This window comes from Oxyura jamaicensis, chromosome 8 (assembly GCF_011077185.1).
Source record: "Oxyura jamaicensis isolate SHBP4307 breed ruddy duck chromosome 8, BPBGC_Ojam_1.0, whole genome shotgun sequence".
NCBI lineage: Eukaryota > Metazoa > Chordata > Aves > Anseriformes > Anatidae > Oxyura > Oxyura jamaicensis.
The window spans coordinates 499,600-505,599 of record NC_048900.1 but is presented as its reverse complement, the minus strand read 5'-3'; the positions used below and the strand labels follow the sequence as shown (position 1 = coordinate 505,599).

At 36.8% G+C, this 6,000-nt stretch overlaps 1 long non-coding RNA gene across 1 annotated transcript; it reads left to right on the top strand.

Annotated features, from left to right (window-relative positions):
* Positions 1-4,567: 4,567 nt before the first annotated feature.
* LOC118170500 lies at positions 4,568-4,851 on the top strand. Its single transcript, XR_004752748.1, has 2 exons — positions 4,568-4,637; positions 4,716-4,851. It is a non-coding gene; the product is annotated as an uncharacterized LOC118170500 (long non-coding RNA).
* The last annotated feature ends 1,149 nt before the right edge of the window (positions 4,852-6,000 follow it).

Below are 6,000 nucleotides of genomic sequence, written 5' to 3'. Positions count from 1 at the left end.
GTGCTTAGCAGCCTACCAGGTTAAATAACAGCAAAGATTAAGAGAGGTACGTTAATTTTTTTATCTACCTGGAAACCAACTACTAGCATCCCTGAAAGGGGGATGAGAGAGGCAATGGGGACAGATCATACTTTGTTGATGACAGTTGTCAGCTACCTAGTGGCTAGCATGTGCACTCCACACAAGTGAGGCATTGAGATGTTACCAGTTTTGGCACAAACGTGGTAAAAAAATGACACTTGTGTGAGTCCATGGTACTCTTCAAATGTTGCTTGCTGTCGTAACAATCATCTCTTTTTTTTTATTTTCTCTTTAGTCCCTCTGCTAACTGGAATTAGTAGCAAAATAAAAAGGGTCAGTCAGAAACAGTGATTATCTTACAAGGTTTGATAAAAAATAGGAAACCAGTATGATTGGAAGGAAGGATTTAAAATAATAATAAAAAAAAATTTTAAAGCTTTTTTTTTGATGGCAAAAGCAGCCTAGGATTCTTAATTTCTTAAACAATGCTGGTAAAACTAATAAAGGACAGAATGGTGAATAGTGCTAATAAGGGAAAAATCACAAGAACATCACAGCTTTAATATAGAAGTTGCTGGGGAAAGCTGAGAAGTCTGTGTTTGTCCTAGCTTCAAGAATCACTAGCTTGTTGTGGAAGTGTACAACTTAGGCTGTCTTTCTTCAGAGGTTTATGGTAAAGGAAAGAAATAAGACAACTGTAATGCTCTGTCTCCCTATGAACACTGTCTTTCATGCCAAAAGAGAGGTTATTTCATCATTATCCCTATTACACTCAGTCTTCTTCTAGCCACAGGCATAGTGTCCTAAACAATCCCTCTCAACTTAAAAATATATACATATATATATATATCTTGTTTTTCTCCAAAATATACACTCCAGTCACAGTTAGGGATACTTTGTGTTATGAGCAGGATGTTTATCCCAGGACACTTTTGCTGATTTCATCAGCATTTGTATATATGCAATGCAAAGCAATACATATGGTGCATGTAGCGCAGTCTTACTTGAAAGCATTTGGTACCTGCATAGCTCTGATAAAAATCAGTTCCTAAGGAGAGGTGGAATGGAATGTCAAGCCTTTAGATATAAAGGAATTCTGAAGAAAATCCATGGAGGACAAGGAGAGACACTTTGAACAGATCCTGAAATCAACAAAGAGCTGGTAGGGATAGCTGAGGATGAAAGTTACCATATTTTTACATTAAAATTTGTCTTCGGTTGATTAATTTTAAGGTTTCTGCTGTGTGTTTATATTGAGGAAACATTAAGATCAAAATATGAGCATTTCAAATTAGGAAAGCAAATGGCTCCAATGATAGTTTTAATAGATTTCTTAACGGGAGATTTCAGGATGAAACTGGTAGAAAAACAGATGGAGAAAGCAATGAAAGTAGTAATACACAGCCACAGGAGGTACTGGAAGAGGAAGAAAGACAAGGCCAAGCATCAAGTCAGCATCACAGACAAGAAAAGAAACCATTAGGTCAGAATAGAGGAGAACAAAAGAGAATAAGCAGCACACATATAACGTGATAGGCAAAGAAGCAGCACACGTATAACGTGTGATAGGCAGGGCTTAATTCTGCTGAATCCTCTTTTTGCACAATGTCTCTTTCAATATGATCTAACAACATGCAAGCTTCCTTTTTTTTTTTTTTTTTTTTTTTTTTTTTTTTTTTTTTAATCAGAGCTAAATTTTCATTGTCTTACACCATTTCTAGGCAATTGTAATTTGTCACCATTCCACTGTTGTTACTATTATGGTCCCTTAGTTACTGCAGATTTCTTCTGTGTATCTTTTATGAGTAGACATTTACCTGTTTCACATTTGCATTCTGCTTTAACAAAATTAAATTCTTTAAAGATCATTTTGGTGGAAGCATGATATGCACACCATTGCTTGAATAGTGTGGTATTGTATGCATTTTTAAAATCTATGAATTCTGGTACATTCTATCCATCAATGCTCATTTGAAAATATTTAGTGTTGTGGCTGTTTGTTTGTTTTTCTTGTTACAATGTTAGTATTCACATTTTCTATATTTTGGCATCAGTGGTGTAAAAAAGAGTGAAGAGAAGAATCAGCTCCCAGAATCAGAAAGCAGGAAAACATCTTGGCTTGAAACATTTTTTCTTCTATGCTTCGATCACGTATATTATTTTTAAAGCTGTAAACTACAGGAAACTTTGCCTCTAACCTGTAGAATTAAAAAAAATACATAAAAGAAAACCTTCTTAAAACCTGCCAACTCCTGTTCCCTTCCTTAAACTTCAGGCTTCTGCTACTCTTATTATACATACATCTTATACTAATTTTGCACTATAGACAACACTGTATTTACTCCTTGTTTATATCACCATAACAGAAGTAGAATTAAACCCTCGGTTCATCGATTAATGAAGAGTAAAGACAGTATCATAGAAATCATAGAATCATAGAATCAGTAAGGTCCCCCTACCACCAATGTCACCCACTAAACCATGTCCCCAAGCACCACGTCCAACCTTTCCTTGCACACCCCCAGAGACGGTGACTTCACCACCTCCCTGGGCAACCTGTTCCAATGCCTGACTGCTCTTTCTGAGAAGAAATGTCTCCTCATTGCCAACTGAACCTCCCCTGGGGCAACTTGAGGCCATTCCCTCATGGAAATATCTGTTGCAAGGCTCTTTTCAAGAATAAAAAGCTAAAGAAATAACTTACTATCTGAATAAAAACTTCGGAGCTGAGTGAAAAAAATCAGTGTGTGATTCACCACAGCTAACACATGCTGATGTAGTCTGTTGTTTTCCATTTGTCTACCATACTTACAGTTCTGAAGAGCTACCCATGCAATAACAAAGAATTGCAGCCCATAAGAACATTCTTTCATACCCCTATACAGAAGAACAAAGAAATACATACAAAGAAAACTGTGCCATACCCTCGACTCTAGTGGGCCTGACTGAGGTGTGCCACAGTCATAGCAGGCTGAGAGCGGTTATGGAGCCCCCAGCAGACAACAGCACTGGGGCCCTGAGACCAAAGAAGTCCATCAAAGATAGAAATTCTATACTGAAAGGAAAGTAATACATATATCACTTTAGGCATCCAGCTTAAAATATTAAAAAGGAGGACAAGAACTATGGAAAGGGGGGAGGGCTTTTAGAAAACTGCCTCTGGACTGTATTTTCATGTTCTGAATCTGCTCCCTCAAGCAATTTTATACAATACCCAGTTTTCTTGAGTTTCAGAAGTACTAATGATTCAATGGATGCAGAATCATAGAAAGCTCCTGAACTCAGCTTATGCTCCCTTCTGCTGCCTTGAAGTCCTATTTCTAGCCAGTGTTTTAGAACTACAGAGCATTGCAGCGGGGTAAAATCCCACGGCAATACGAACTGTTACATTCTTTGAAATGAATTCAATTTAAACCAGAGAAATTTGAGGTATATAACTATTTTTTTTTTTTTTTTCCTAAGAACTGGTAGATTATTAACCTGAAAGCTTACTTTAATGCAACAATCATAGTAATGAAATACCGTATCTCCTTTTGTGTTTAGTACCAGTTTTTTCCTCTCTTTTCCTGTATTTCTGTAGATATTTCATGTGGGTTTTGATGTTTAAAATAGTGGTTATTTAATACCCAATAGAAATTTGGTAAGTAGGGAGCCCTACTCCCCAGTTTAATATGATGATAATGCTTTTTTAATCCTTTTCAAACACATGACCAACAATTCTTGCTCTAATGTCAAAATGTGACATAAAAATACCATTTCATGCAAATTTCAACTGTCTGTGACTTCAGACACATGCTGGATGCTCTATAGCTATATATTTAATCATGGTGAAGATGGCCTGTTTTTATGATGTCAGCAAATAACATTGCCAGGATTTCCACAATAAATGTAAACCTAGGAAAAATGTACAAAAATATAAGTGAAATCAAAAAAAGGAATTCTCAACCTTCAAAATCTCATTTGAATGCCTTTTTTTTTTCCACAAGTCTGTTCTGAATGAATTAGAAATTACTGAATTTGTTAAAACAAAGCCATGCTCTGCTGAAATTTCACCAAAATCAGAATATCCCACTTGGAGATACCACCTTTGCCCAAGATTTTTATGAAAAGTCTTGAAACAACTGAAATATTTTAAAAGGGCATCAGTGTGAGGTATCTGGATTTTACCAGGATGAAAACTCAATTTTTTGACCAGCTCCAGGTGGAAATACACCCCTTATTCCTCCTTGCCACTGTTTTAATTTCTGAGTCACGTTGGTGGTGATCCTGGTGTTTCACCAGCCTTTACTTATCTGTCCTCTGTCAGCAGTGAAAGCTACCCTTTCGGTCTGAAGAGTTGACATGATGTCCCCCTGCTGCGCCATATCCTCTGAAATGATTTCAACAGAAAGATGTCATTTTTGACAAATTAAAGCAAAATGTTATTAAGGTTAAATTTTCAAGCATCTTGTTGTCTGTACCATTTTTTCCAAATATAATAACAAAACCAAGGAACAGCTTAGCATTTTTATCATGTATCTTAAAATCATATACTTCTTTTATTCTAGATGTATAATGCCTGTGGACTTCCTAAAAGTCAAGAATGGCATCAGTAGTTACAACGACTAAAAAAAAAGGTATGCTGTACTACTAGAGTAGTGAGATGACAGTTACTAGGAAATTAATTGGAGCTCTTGAATGTCCTTGTATTTCAGGAACACATTGTACAACTGGAAAAGAGGTAATGGTTAAAATACTTATTTCAGGCTGGACATGCAGCAGTGATGGTCTCAAAGGAGGAGTTTTGCTGCTTTCTTGTTTCCTGATATGGAGCTTTTAGAAAGAAAAAAAAAAGGGGGGCAAAAAAATATATTAAAAAAAAACAAACATACTGAATAGAAATTTGATAAGTAGTGAGACCTACTCACCAGTTTAATAACAAAAATTGCTTTTGCTCTTAGAACTGTACATAGTAATATATGTGTGCAGTTATACTTGTAGGCTTCCAGTGTATTTTGGTCTGTATTTCATGCTGGGTGCTTGTTTTATACTCTCAGTGTCAGATAGGAAGGATCAGGTGACACACCTTTCAAACCTTGAAATACACATAGCACAGACCCACCCTGAACTGATGACAAAGTAGCAAGGCTCTGTGGAAGACCATTGCAAACTGCCATGAAAACTTGGGAAGATGGAACCCAGATGTCCCCTCCAGGAGTCTCTCAGCCACTTTGAGCTGAGGAAGACCCTATGGTCTTCCTGTTACCAATTTCTTTTGTTGTGTAAACCTCTTCTACTGATCCAACGTCCACTGTTTTATTGCAGCTATTATTGTGGTATTATTATTGATAGATCTCATCTTCATCACAATAATTGCCTTGTGTCTCTTTGTTCTCCTATGGCATCCCCAAAAACAATAGCTAGCCACGAGCAGTAGAGCTGTCAGATGCAGTTTGCTGATAGGCAGCATGATAAGTAAGTGCTTTAAAATCGTATCAACACTGGGTTTGTGTCATAACACCTTAGCGCATTTCTTTTGCTTGAACTTCATTTTTCAAAATTACTATTATTTCTAATGAATACCTTATGTTTACCTAAGTTTACTCTAAGTTCTGAAGATCTACATTCTATTCCTTATGCACTGGTGATTAAGATTCTTCCCCATATGCATGTAGTAGCTGCAAGGAATAGCTAGGCATTGTGATTTTTTTAGGAGATTTATCCAAACACTTTGTTCTCCCTGGCACTCCTGCTGTTGCCACTTCTATTGCCCAAGGAAATGTTTCTGTCTCAAATCCCTCCACTTCCAAAGTCCAGACCACGAATACAGTCCAAAGGTCACACTTTGGAGAAAACAACAACAAAAAAGGCAAAGGGAAAAGGAAAAGTTTAAAAGATGAGGTGATGGTGAAATTTAATGTTTTTTTTACATGCGGGAGTTTGTGTCGGAGATTTCATGTAGCCTCCTTGGTCTTACAGCTGTGGCTCTGCAGAGACAAA